Source organism: Rhipicephalus microplus, chromosome 2 (genome assembly GCF_043290135.1).
Source record: "Rhipicephalus microplus isolate Deutch F79 chromosome 2, USDA_Rmic, whole genome shotgun sequence".
Classification (NCBI taxonomy): Eukaryota; Metazoa; Arthropoda; class Arachnida; order Ixodida; family Ixodidae; genus Rhipicephalus; species Rhipicephalus microplus.
The window spans coordinates 237,035,115-237,049,858 of record NC_134701.1 but is presented as its reverse complement, the minus strand read 5'-3'; positions in this window follow the sequence as shown (position 1 = coordinate 237,049,858).

Genomic DNA, 14,744 nt, shown 5'->3' with positions numbered 1-14,744 from the left:
TTCCCAGAGCATATGATCAAGCGTGCATACTTCCTTCTTACATGCCTTGCAAACAACATCCATATCTTTTATATCGTACCATTGTTTTACCTGTGCCGGTGAGTAATAAGACTGTGTCTCTAATTGTCGAAGTGTCACCGTTTGTGCTCTCTTTAGTCTACTGTGAGGGGGTGCAAACTCTCTCCTGCCCAGGTAGTAATGTTTAGTAACTTCATTATATATCCTGGGCGTATCCCGTTGTAGATTTTCGAATCAAGCAGAATCAAAGCCACGTGTAAAAGCGTCCCGGTCCGTAAGTTCGCGGGCAACGCTGTTGGCCGATTAATTTGGATTCATGGGAATGTCATAGAGTGATCCAAGGTGCGCTGGGAACCAATATATGTAATGTGTATCAATGGCCTGTTTACTATTAATTATTCGAACTGCTTGTGGTGTGATCCTGCCCCTGCTGAAGGCTCTGATGGCTGATTTTGAGTCACTGTATATTTCAGTATATCGATCATCGGTCAGGGCCAACGCGATAGCAACCTGTTCAGCGACTTCCGGTTTGGAAGTGTAAACTGTGGCGCAGTTGGTACACCTGCCCTCGTGGTCAACTACTACCGCGGCGAACTTATTTCGGTATTTATATGAGGCTGAGTCGACAAAGGAAAGCAAGCCCCGCTGCCTCCTTTATCCAAAGTCGATATCGACTTTCTTACTGCCTTCGAAAAGAAATGAAGACAAGGACGGTATTTGCGATACCTTCATATATTCGTAGAAGAGTTTCGCACACGCTATTGTCGTTAACTGCAATTCGGGGGGCGCTGCGAGCGCTCGATGGTGACGGACGCACTCCACATCGCCTCCGTAGATTTTATGCTATTTCTGCGGACATCCACCTTGGTACCCCTGAAACTTGGATTTATCGTCACCGCCAAGTTCTCCGCTTCGCCTAGACAACACCTTCGTCCAGGTGGGTCCAGTTTTGACAACTTGAGGGACGTCCTTCACTCCCGGCTACAACGCCGCCTCGCTAAGGGCTCTCAGCCCGGCGATGGCGGCCGCTAACGTGGTTACGGGCTATGATCCTACCTCAAGCCAAATGCTGTCTATGGAGATTTCATCCTCCGAAAACACCATGCCATCAGAAGATGAATACCTCGACGACATGGTGAGACTGTGGCAACGCAAGCAAGCGAAATCGAAGCCTGCGTCTCAACAACAACGAGACGCCACAGCGGGCCACCATTCCCCAGCCTTGCAAGGAACGCCTGCGCGCCATCCCTCCGGCGGTGTGCCTACCTCTGCTCCGTCCTCGCAGCCAGCGAAGCAACGCAAGTGGCGTCCACGTCAAACTCCTCGCCTCTCTCGCGACGACTACATCGTAGTAGTTAAACCTCGCGTTCCCTGCGAGCTACGCACATTTGTCCCGGCCGATCGCGCGGGCGACGCCATCCGCAGCTACCTCGGCGACCGGACTACCACGCAAATTCAAGTGTGGCCAATCTGGGAACAGAACATCTTGGTCTGTAGCACCACCATTTTGCCTATGGCACAGCGACTCCTCGGGGACTTCCAGCTGCAAGTGGGGGATCAGCAGCTGCCCGTTCGAGGCCACGCCAAGGCACCAGGGGATACATGCAGGGGCGTCATCAACGTAAACCCTGCTGAAAGCCCGGAAAAGATAAAGTCTGAACTGTATTGGCCTCGAGGTACTATCCTTGCGGTCCGCAAACTCGGAGATTCCGCGGCGGCGGTGGTGACTTTCGAGGGCACGAAGTTACCCCGCTTCCTCTTCTACCACTGCGTGGCGACGTACATCCGCGCCTACAAGAAAACGGTCCCGGTTTGCACCAAGTGCGGTACCATCGGCCATCGACCACCTCAGTGTCCTCACCCCGCTCCAACGCAGTGTGCCAAATGTGGAACCCCCGCACCTGCAGGTCTCAATGCCCACGACTGCCACCCCAAGTGCCTCCTCTGCCACGGCGCCCATGAGACTGGGACCAGTGGCTGCACGGCAAAATATCGAAAATATCGGAAACGCAAGCAGCCCTCAACATCTGCTCGAGGGACCACCTCATGTTCGTCACAGCCAGACAGCGGCACCAACCTGCATCAGTCGGCTCCACCACTCCACGCCGACACTCAGGCATTCCCACCGCTCGAAGAACCAGCGGTGGTACCTCAGGTGAGCAGTTGGGCAGGGAAAGCTGCTTCTAAGCCTCTCTCACCCCCTTCTGTCGATCCTCCTTCTCCCGAACTTGCGGCCCTTCGCCAGCAAGTTGCGGCACTTCAAAAGCAAAATTCTCTTTTAACTAAACAACTCGAACTCTTAAATAAGCGACTTCAACCCCAACAACAGTGCACTGCAAGGCCATCCGGTATTGCCTCCTCTGTCCAGGCGGCTACGCCAGCTACATCCAAGCTTAGTCCTGGCGCTAAGCCCACTCCCATTAAACCGCCGGTTCAAGCAACCATTTGTACTCCAGCACTCGGAACCGGTGCCACATCTACTCCAGAAGCTCTTGAGGCTCCTGGGGCACCTCAGGTTATCTTGCCCGCTAACCAAACTCTCCCTAGCGAAGAGCGCACCCCGCGCGTAGAGGAACGCCTCACGCGCGTCGAAGCTTCGATTAATCACCTCCTCACCAGCTTCTCGGTCCAACGCATAGTAGTAGAGGTTACCCAGGCTATTCAAGCCTGGGCAATCACCCAGTTTCAACCCAAGGCATCGCGTTCCCGCTCTTGCTCGGTGAGCAGTGAGGGTACAGCTCCACGGCGTCGTCGTAAGGTGGCTACCACCACCCCGCCGTCGGACAATCCGGCCTCCGTGCCCCTCCCTGCCTCTGAGGATTCCGAGCGGGACATGGAGGACCAAATATAAAACCTAGGACAGTCACGATGGCTACCAATCGTACGTCCCGTTCAAACATTGCGTCTAAATTCGAGATCATACAGTGGAACCCTGGAGGCTTCGGGAACAGGCGAAAGCGTTCACATCTTTCCCTTTTCCTCAGCTCACTTGGCTCTCAGCCGGCCGTCTTGGCGCTCCAAGAATCTGGCCCTGCTCCATCCCTTTCTGGATACTGCTCCTATGTAGGCGGCACCACCACATGCCTCCTCGTGCATAAAGCTTACACGGCAGTACAGATTGACCTCGATCTGGATCTTCCTTACGACTACTGCATGATATCAGTGCTATCTCAGCGGAGGGGCGAACCATCAATACATATATTAAACGTGTACTGTCCCCCTCGCCTTGCAAGGGCTTCGTTTGCGCATCTCTTCCACCGGGCGCTGCGTATAGCGGCCCGACAACCACTGGTGATTGTCGGGGACTTTAATGCCCCCAGCCTTCACTGGGGTTACCACTACGAGAAGGCCCGGGGCAGAGAGCTCAAGGAGCTCATTTCCTCGCTGAGCCTGACGCTTCTTACTGATCCGGCACAACCCACACGTTCCGGCAACTCGGTCACGCGAGACACATGCCCCGACCTCTCCCTCACCCGTCACATCCGCGATGCTACATGGGAGAATTTAGGCGAAACCCTAGGCAGCGATCACTTTTTACTCCGCATTTCGTTCACACCGCGGCAGAAAATGCGCCAACACTGGGGCCAAGCCCGTCTCACCGATTGGACTCGGTTCAGAATGCAACCATTCCCCGCCCGCCTCTCCTCGACCGAATATGCAGCGTGGGCATCATACGCTCTTCATATGAAACAAGTGAACACTCGCACCCTTGCAACCTCTAATTTGACTCCTGCAATCGATCCACACCTCCTACATCTTTGGCACGCTCGCCGCGGGCTCATAAGGCGCTGGAAACGCAACAAACTTAATCGGAAACTTCGCGCTCGCATTGAGGCGCTCACTGCAGAGGCGGCCGCATACTCCGCACAACTTTCTGATGCTAACTGGGCAGACACCTGTTCGAAGGCTGCAAAGCAGATGAGTTCTAAGAGTGCGTGGCGACTCTTTAGAAGCCTTCTCGATCCCTCCACCACCAGGGGAGAAACGCAACGCCAGCTCCACCGTGTTCTGCATGCCTTTCAGGGCACTACGGATGAACTCGCGCGAGAACTTTGTGACCGCTACATCTGCCGCACAATTGATCCCGCAGGCCCAGCATATACGTATTTCGGCGCCCCGAACACCGACCTCGACGCCCCATACACACTTTCTGATTTACGATTTGCACTCACGAAAATGCGACGGGGCACGGCCCCTGGACGCGACGGAATCACAGTATCGCTCCTGGCAAATCTTCCCGACCAAGCACACCTCTCGCTACTCCACCTTATAAATTCGATATGGGACGGTTCTCCGCTTCCAACGGAATGGACCACATCGGTCGTGACATTCATTCCCAAATCGGCAAAGTCCATTAGTATTGAGGCACTGAGACCCATCTCACTTACGTCTTGCGCAGGCAAACTCATGGAAACCATGGTTCGCGAACGCCTTTCCACCTACTTGGAGGCCAGGAGGACCTTTGCCGACACGATGTTTGGCTTTCGCCCACATCTGTCGGCGCAGGACGTCCTGCTCCAGCTTCAACACGATATCATAGAGCCGACTACTATGCGCCATAACGATAAAGCCGTGCCCGCTCTCGATCTCCGCGGGGCGTTCGACAACGTCAAACACAGCACTATACTCACTAACCTGTCTACAACAAACTGCGGGCAGAAGACTTTCAACTACATTCGCGCCTTTCTATCACATCGCACCGCCTTCATTCGCCTTAATTCTACCGAACACGGCCCTTACTTATTAGGCACGCGGGGTACACCTCAAGGGGCAGTCCTGTCTCCTCTGCTTTTTAACCTGGCGATGATGAACCTCCCCTCTCTTCTAAGCGAGGTCGAGGGAATACAACACGCACTATATGCCGACGATATCACAATCTGGACGAACACCGGCTCCTTAGCGCAAATCGAAGAACGCCTGCAAAAGGCTGCCCTTCTGGTGGACACCTACGCAGGTTCATGCGGCCTGGAGTGCTCTCCAGCTAAATCGGCTCTTCTTTCAGTCTCTCCGCTACCGCCGCCTCAAATTTTTCTTCCGTCCGGGCCCGTTCCGTCAGTGCAAAATATTCGGGTTCTTGGCCTTCACCTCACATCGTCTTTGGATCCAAAGGGCACAATAGCAGGCCTCAGACGCACCAGCGAACAGGTGAGCCGCATGATGCGGCGAGTGTCTACCAAGCGTGGCGGCCTCCGCGGGTCTCAGTCCCTCCGATTGGCCCACGCGTTTGTGACCAGTCGCGTCCTCTACGCCTTGCCTTACCTTCGCCTGCGTCGTCGACACGAGCACCAGCTGGACGTCCTTCTTCGTTCAGTATACAAACGCGCTCTGGACCTACCTATTGCAACTTCCAACAGCCGATTCACGGCTCTGGGGGTACACAACACCTTTGCAGAGATGCGCGAAGCTTATCGCGTTAACCAAATATCGACTGTCGCAGACGCCTTCAGGGCGCCGTCTTCTACACAGACTTGGCCTTAACGCGATATCTGACCAAGACCCTCTGGAGCCGGTACCAGAGCTCTGGCGTCAAAAGCTATGGGTGGAACCTCTACCCCGTAATATGAACCCCGACCTCCATCCTGGCCGTAGACTAGCACGCGCCGCGGCCCTTCATACGCGACACTCCGATCGTCCTGGTGTTTTCTACGTGGACGTCTCGGGTCCCTCCCCCTCGGGTCACTTCACGGCTGCCGTGATTACAGAGGGCAAACACGTAGATGGCCTCTCCTTTCGAGCAGACACAGTAACGCACGCTGAAGAGGTTTCCATAGCTTTGGCCGCCTCTCACCCTGCTTCACGCACCATCCTGACGGACTCGCGCTCGGCCTGTTCTCAGTACCTTCAGGGTTCGATTGCCCCGCTGGCGGCTAGCCTACTACAGGCAGCCTCTTGGCGCTTTAACCCTCATCCCATTCGTATAGTCTGGACCCCAGGCCACTCGGGCCTGCCCGGCAACGAGGCGGCAAATGCCGCTGCCCGCGCTTCTCCTGTCCGGGCCGTTGCCCCTCCATGTCCCGAGACGGAATCTGGCAATACCAACCTGACGCGCTTTCGCGAAATTTTGGCTTATTACCGGGCTTCGCGCCGCCTCTACCCGGACCCCGCACGCGGTTTGGAGAAAGCGGACGAACGACTGCTACGCCGCCTGCAGACGAACACCTTTATCAGTCCGGCGGTCGCCAGGCACTTTTTGCCGGAAATCAATGGCACCTTCTCGACCTGTCATGTCCTCGCCGACACATATCACGTCGTAGCATCGTGCCCAGTTAATCCCGTCCCTTTCTCATCCCCTTTTCCTATCCCAACTAGAGAGGCTTGGGAGGAGCACCTGCTCGGCTGCTCTACCTTGGCTGCACAACGCTCCTTGGTGGAGCGCGCGCGGGCAGCTTCCAGCTCCACTGGCGTCCCGGAATAGGGTCTTGCCACTCTAGCACGCCGATGGGCCACGTCGGCACTCTCTAGTAGACTTTTTCTGAAATAAATGTTTTTTACCACCACCACTGCAATTCTCTCGAACATCATTTATTTGAGTGTCTTGCTCAATTTACGCAAATGACTGAATGGGGTGGTGCATTGCCTAACGGGCCACGATGACAATTACCGTGGCCGCACTACGAGTGTGAAAGTGTCTGTAGACCTGGTGCAAAAACAAAAAAACAAAAATGTGAATTTCTCGCGGAACTTCCTAATGAGTGCAGGGCTCACTATTTCGGCATTAGTGCTAATAACGTTTTGCTGCGAGCGTTTTTAACGGGACAAAGTTTCGCAGAGTGCGTTTGCGTATCTGGGCTATATCCGTTTTTTTTCACGACAGAGCCCTCAGGCACTCTAAAAAACTCGGACACTCATATCTCGTGGGGGTATTGCAGAAGCAATTGTCCCACTCTGTTTCCTGAGTGTGAAACGGCCTTTAGTTTATACTAGCCAAAGTTATTGTGTCATCGATGGGCAGATTCGGAGTGGCTGACGAACACTGCAGTGGAGCACTCCACTCTGGTGGAGAGCAACAGGTGGGAATCTACCAATTAAACACACGCATTCCATTGGAGCTAATGACAGGGTCACAATGGAGCTCGACTTGTGCGCCTCTCTTCTTGCAAAAGTGGGCACGCAGCGTAAAGCGACAAAACGCTAACAAAACGTGACCTTCGTCGCCAGGCGCAACTGACGCTACCGGCGTCCGTTGGTTCTCGCAAAGTTTGCACCGTTTCAAGAGACGATGCGCTTGTGACTTTCGGTTGAATCAATAAATTTTCGCGGTGTAGAAAAAAAATTGGCAGGTCCCACGTACAGTGGGAATCAATGATATGCGAAAACACCAATGAGAGATGTTGTTATGTCACTTTGAAGTGAGCACAACGTTACGAGTTGGAGGTAAATGATGTCATACATGACCTCAATGTCAAGAATATTGTGTTTGGATGTATCGCTTACTTTTGCCATCTATTCACGTCAGGTGGTACCAAATTTAGTATATGTGTAGCTAGTGAAACGGCCGCGAGCACGCTATGAGCGTGGTATGTTGCCATGTTCTTACGTGAAACGGGTGTCAGAATCATCATGTTTCACCAGTCATATATTTCTTCATTCATTGACGTCACGTACCACCCAATTTGGTATATGCGGAGCTTGCAAAACGGCCGCGAGCGCAGCATGAAGGGCCCAATATACTCCAATGTAGCGTTGACGCGCGCATGCTCGGCACAGCGACGCTACGTTAGCAAAACGCGAGCTCTCTATAGTCTGACGCCAGGCGCTACTAGCGTCCGTCGGCGCGGCCTGACGGCAACCGGCGCGAAATTCGACATGCTGCATTTTGTGGCGATGCGTTACCCAGACAACACTGCATCTCCCTGCTTTCATGAACGGGAGACGCTGGACGCGCTGAAATGCGCATGCGTGAAAGCAGCACAACGCGGCCCTCGCCTGCGTATATATGGCAGGTACGGCGCCTGGCGTGGCAATGCCGGCGCGATGCGACCAAATGAATGCCAGAGAGCACGCGGACCACCTCACTTCGAAATGTATTGGCGCCTGGACTGTGGAATGTAGTCGTGTTCTCATATGACACGCATATCATGATCACCATGTTTGCACTAGTCACAAACCTTCGTCATTCATTGGCGTCACGTAATATCAGATTTGGCATATGTGAAGCTAGCGAAATGGCTGCAAGCGCATTTTGAGCGTAGCATGTAGTCATGTTGTTACATGACACGAATCTCATGTTTATCTGGTTTGCACCAGTTACACACCTTTGTCATCGATTCACGTACTGTAATACCGAATTTGGTATAAGTGAAGCTAGCGAAACGGCCGCTAGCGCATCATGAGCGTGGCATGTAGTCCTGTTGTTAGATGACACGCATCTCATGATTATTATGTTTGCACCAGTTACACACCTTCGTCATTGATTCACGTACTGTAATACCAAGTTTGGTAAATGTGACGCTAGCGAAACGGCCGCGAGCGCATCATGAGTGTGGCATGAAACCATGTTGTTACATGATACGCATGTAATGATTTTCATGTTAGGGTTTGGCGCTTGTGTTCGCTATGCAGTCGTGCCAGACCATACCAGTTTTGCAACATGCCATGTGAACGAAACAACTGCAAGAGCTTCAGTTCCATGAAATGTAAATAATGACATTAGTGACATACACGTTTTCAGTTTCATGTTAGAATTAGACAAATATGTTTTTCATACAGCCATGTTATGCCATACTAAGTATGGTATTGATACCATCATCGAAACGGCCAGGAGACCTAAGCGTCGTAGGTGGCTAGATAGATTGATAGACAGATAGATAGATAGATAGATAGATAGATAGATATACAGACAGACAGATAAATAGACAGATAGATAGATAGATAGATAGATAGATAGATAGATACGCTCAAAGTCGCCAAAGTTGGCTAAGAAATGCCTCGCATTTAAAAAATGATCGTTATTATTTCTTAGTGTGAACGCATTCATTGCAAGAAGTCTCGGTAGCCTCCTATGTGGAGCTTGCAAAATGGCCGCGAGCGCAGCATGAAGGGCTCAATATACTCCAATGTAGCGTTGACGCGCGCGCATGCTCGGCACAGTGACGCTACGTTAGCAAAACGCGAGCTCTCTATAGTCTGACGCCAGGCGCTACTAGCGTCCGTCGGCGCGGCCTGATGTTTTGCGTGCGTGTTTCTGGGCCGGCACGAGACGCGAGACGCGAATGTGCCCATGGGGAGAGGTCTGTACGGCTCCACGGCCGAGGCCGAAGCACGTCATCGTGAGACTAAGAAATGCTCCGCATTTAAAAAATACCAAGTCCAGATCGTGTGATCCGCCCAACTCTTGTATAATCCCCATAAGTGGGTAGGTGCCAAACATTTCAAGTGCGTCATCATCATCATTGCCTTCGTGTCGGCACTCGCAAGCCCGTGCTTCCGCACTATCCTCAATGACTTTGACGGCCCGCGTCTATCGGCGTCTCACCCCGAGCACCCCCACTCTGTCTATTCAGAACGCTCTGTAGAGGCACCACCTAGAGCCACGCTGCGTGTGTGCTCCACTAGCTATGGCTACATTCACCTACGCAGATGACGATCTGGTCCAGTGCCCATACGATCCGAACCACAAGGTGAAGCGGACTCGAATTGCCATCCACATCTCAAAATGTAAGAAAACCGGGGGCCGCCCATGCCTCAGGCCTTGTTTGTTCAACGCAGACCATCTCGTGCTGTCCATGAAGAGCCTGTTTATTAGCCACCTTGAGACATGCCCTGACAGGTCGTCGACATTGCCGGTAATGCGGGAGGATGTGGACAGGCCTTATGTGGTTCCTGTCGCTGGTGCTTCACGGCCGCTACCAGAATCAGAAGAAATTTGGGAAGCGGGGACCGCTGCAACGTACGAACCACAGGAGCCAGCTCTACCTCCGGTCTTCCGACAGGTGCATGGCCTGAAACCTGCGGAGCGGCGCCTGTATTACTACTCGCTTTTTCAAAATGGCCCTCCTGAGCGTTACCCGCCATCAAAGCAGCCGAAGGCCCCGGACAGCATTCCCAGTTCCAGTCAGCCAAAAATTGCTGTTCATGCCCAGGCCCAAACCCGACAGCCTCATGGTGCCCAGACCCAAGATGACCATCCACAAGTTATCCATGCTGTCCATGGTAACCAGCGTTTTGGTGGTCAGGCATTTCCAACTCCTGCTAGTACCGGCGCTGACCCGTACCCTAAAACGACAGATGCAAAGAGAAGCGTGGATGTGAATCAATTTGTGCAAAGGTTGAAGGTGCTGGGACGTGCTAGTCAGAATAGAAAGTGAATGCTGAAATTGCTGTGTTTAGTCATATTTGGCATTGTATCATCTGTTCGAATAAACAATTTCACGGCATACCCACGGTGTGAATGATGACGAGCGGGGCGAAGCGTCCGTCGTTCCGTGCCTCTGTCTGTATGTTCGTGCGTGCGTTCGTCTGTCCATGCTGATGTCTTTCTGTCGGTCCGTCCATATGTGTGTGCGTCCGTCTGTCTGTGCGCGCGTTCGTCCGTTCATTGGTGTTGCTGTCTGTCCATCCGTTCGTGCGTGCGTCCATCCATCCATCGATCCGTCCATGCATCTGTCTGTCTGTCTGTCTGTCTGTCTGTCTGTCTGTCTGTCTGTCTGTCTGTCTGTCTGTCTGTCTGTCTGTCTGTCTGTCTGTCTGTCTGTCTGTCTGTCTGTCCGTCGGTCCGCTCGGGCATCTGGCCATGCTTCCGTTCATCCATGTATCCTCTTTTCTGTCCTGCCATCCATCCGTGCTTTTTTCTGTTCGTCCGTTCGTGTTTCTGTCTGTCCATCTCTCCGTGCTTTTGTCTGCTCGTTCATCTGTGCTTATGTCTGTCTTTTTACTCCTGCTTCTGTCCATGCGTCCGTCCTTGCTTTTAATAAACCAATGAAAAAGAACGCACATAGTACCTTAATGACTGTGCTTTACATTGGGTGTGTGTGAGGATTCAAAAAAAATGATGAACACGAAGAAAGTGCGGGGCAAGGCGCGTGTGATTTCGAGCAAACTGTGCGCATGAGGTCAGCCAATGAGCTGATGACCTGTGGTGGCCCATAGAGATGGCGCGCCCAAATTGGACCACGTGTGACCATTACGTGATGGTAAGCTGCGTTGCTGGGGACGAGCCGAAGAAGCGGCAGATGGAAGACAGCGGGCCTAAGCATCGGACGCAGGCGATCCAGGTTTTGTCCAGGGAACGTGGCTGTCCACGCTCGACCGTCCAACTACCAGCTGGGGTGGCGTTGCCGGCACGAGTACTGCATCTCGGGGCGCGGCCTGGCCTGTAGTTCTCTTACTTTCCGAGGACATCGCTGATCTTGGCAAGTTGTCTCCACGGTCAGCCGTTCAGCACAGCGGTGGACGTGCCCTGGCTAATGGTCACGCTTGCACCGAGCATCGCGTCTCGACGCAAGCAGTTCGCTGGGCGATCTGGTCATTCCCCGCATGGAGCAGCGCGTCTCCGATGCGAGTGTACTGCTTTGTAGTCGCACCCACGCCGTCAAACGCCGTCGTCACCATAGCGTCGCACATCGAGACGCATCTCGCTCCCGATTGCCTGTTGCCGCCTCCTGCCCTGCACCTCGGCGTTCGTCAGGCCACGTATCTCAATGTGAGGTTTTGGATCTTTCCGCCTTGAACTCGAGTTCATTGGTTTTCTCGTTCGATCAGACAGTTTCGCTACCTATTCGTCTTCACGGTTTTTCTGGTTCTGTGTTTTGTGTTTTTCTTTCGTTGCTCTATCATAAACATGGTGTGTGTTGTTACCGCGATATCTCAAAGTCCGTTTCTCCTTGCACGACAGAAAAAACAAGGTATGACGAACCTTAGCCCCAATACAGAAGATTTTCATTACAGTAAGCATGACTGGCAACAGTAAAGTTTTGATGTCCTTGTTTTAAACTCGACCTTTCCTAACTTCAAGGCAGGGAAGTGACAATTGCTTTGAATGACTGAATGGGCCTTTCCCGCAACGTCTAGCTCTGCGCTAGCAGTGAGCAATCCCAACTTTATTATTGTGGGAAACGTTTAATAGTCGTGCTAACTCTTTGTTTTGAGCCGTGCTGACTCAAAACAAAGATCATTATCGGAAATCGTTTCGTACGGACGTAAACAGCTTATGTAACAAACTGGTGGTGGTTGATTAACTTCTGCGTCGTGTGTGTTCGCTTGAAAAATGAATAATTAAAGGGCCACTTACCACGTTTGACAATTTTGAGCTGACCAGCGCAATGCGTAGACGAGTCGTTCTTGATCACGTCTGCCAAAATTTGCAACGCTACGCACCGCGGAAATTGGTCAAATTTCGCACGCCTAGAAAATGAGGCCATGACGTGCGCGTATGACGTGCCCTACGACGTACATGGCAAGGCATTGACGTTGGTCCTCCACGTAGACGGCTCTGCTTTGACGTTGAGAACAGTGGCACGTGACATGACGAAAATGATTTAACACGGCATGCGTACTTTATGTGATTTGTTGCTTGAAGAGATTGATAATCCTCTAGATAAATATTGAGACGCAATAAGGGAATGTGAACGTCTATTTTCCATTTTTCTCCCGTTAATTGCAACGAGATGCGGGGCTAATGTGTCGGCGTTTTGTATGCGTTCGTGTCCCCGCGGCCAGCGCATCGAGCAGACGACCACCATGGAACGCTCCTACGCGTTCGGGCAATCATTGTGCTCGTCTATTCTACCGCGTCTAAGCGAGCGTTTCCAAACCATCCCGCAGAAACAGGCATACACACCCACAAAACGCTGGTCAACAAAGCAACGCCGCTCGCGTGCTCGGAGTTGGACTTGTTTGGGCATGTCATGTGCACGTGACCTCTTGGTCGGATGCCTGAGAGAGTGGGGAAGAGATTTCGCTGGCGTAGGCTACGCGGAGGAGCGGCAAGAGTTTCGAGCTCACCTTCTCTCATCCTCTTTGCTCGTGATGAAACGATTCAAAAAAGTTTTTTGTGGCAAAATGTTCCTCACCAGACACCCAACAACTTCCACCAACTGAAGTTTGGTATAAGGCCTGGTCAGTGGCCCTTGTAAAAATCGTCAGACTTTCATTTATGTTGTAATAAGACATTTCTGCCAGGGTGCATGTGACATTTGAAAAATTAGTCAGTATAGAGGAAAGGAAGGGGCACCGAACATTTCGGTAAATTGCGAGGTTTGTACAACAACAGTCATTAGGCTGATAATGCACTGATAATGGACACTGCAAACAAAAATAAAAAATAGAAAGTTGCTGCATTGATGAGAAAAGTTCTTCACTGATTTCGCCTTCTCTTTCATCCGAGCAGTCGATATCGACTTCCTTTTTGCCCTCGAGAAGAAATGAAGACGTGGACGGTATTTGTGATATCTTCATTTATTCGCGGAGGAGTTTCGCACACGTTATTGTCGTTAAACTACAATTCTCTCGAACATCATTTTTATGTGTGAATACACTTTACAAGCGACCCCAAACCATCCACCGCCGTCGGCGGCGTCCACAGTCTTCTCTATCTTTAAAAGAAAGAGGACTTGGCGGGTCGCAGCGTGACGCTCTACCGAATAAGCCACGGACGCGACGCTGATATCGGTGTCAGTAACGTGCCTTATATCTTTAACGCCGATGCGCGCGTCCCCCTATGCTATGAGGGGGATGGGATGGGATGGGATAAACTTTTATTTGGTCCTCCAAAACACAGATCACTGTGTTGCGGGCAGCTCCCACGTGGGGACTGAGATGCCAAGCTCCTCAGCCGCCTCACGGGCTTGGTGGACAGCCCAGAGCTGATCTGCCAAGGACGAGCTGCGGATTGCCGCCTCCCATCTGGCAGAGGTGATGTTCGATAAATGAGCGAATTTGGTGCACTGCCAGAGCATGTGTTCTAATGAAGCTATTTCCCCACAATGTGGACAAAGATTACTTGGATATAGGTCAGGGTACATGATGTGTAACATTTTCAAAGTAGGGTACATCCGAGTTTGCAAAAGCCTTAATGTAAGTGCTTGGGGCCGGGTTAGATTTTTGTGAGGTGGAGGAAAAATCCTTCTAGACAGGTAGAAATGTTTAGTGAGCTCGTTATATGTTGTAAGAATTTCCCGGTTATCCCCTTCACCGCTAGAACGCATCCCCGGGGAGGCGCGGTTGGAGAGTTCTCGCGCCGCCTCGTGTGCTGCTTCGTTGAGATTGGGAGGGGAATCGTTGATTTGTCCAAGGTGAGCTGGGAACCAACTCAGAAGATGATGTGTTATGTTCTTGCCTTGCAGTATTTTTAGCGTTTGTTCACAGACCGTCCCCTTGGCGAATGCCCGTAGTGCTGCCATGGAATCACTGTAGACCACTTCAATGTTATCCATCTTGAGTGCTAAGGCGATGGCCACTTGTTCCGCAATGATTGGGTCTTTCGTCCTGACCGTCGCTGAGTTGACGACATGGCCAGCCCCATCGACTACCACTGCCGCAAACGCTTTCCCATTGGCGTAGGAAGCCGCGTCAACAAATACGACCCCTCGCTCCTCGTTTGAGACTTCACGAAGTATAGTCCTGGCCCTCGCTACTTTTCTTCCGACGTTGTGTTCTGGATGCATGTTTCTCGGTATAGGAGATACCGTGATAGTCTCCCTGATGTTGTCAGGGATATCATTGTAATTGCGTCTGATTGCTATTGGGTTTTGGCCCAGCTCCTGCAGGATCATTCTCCCCGACCTTGT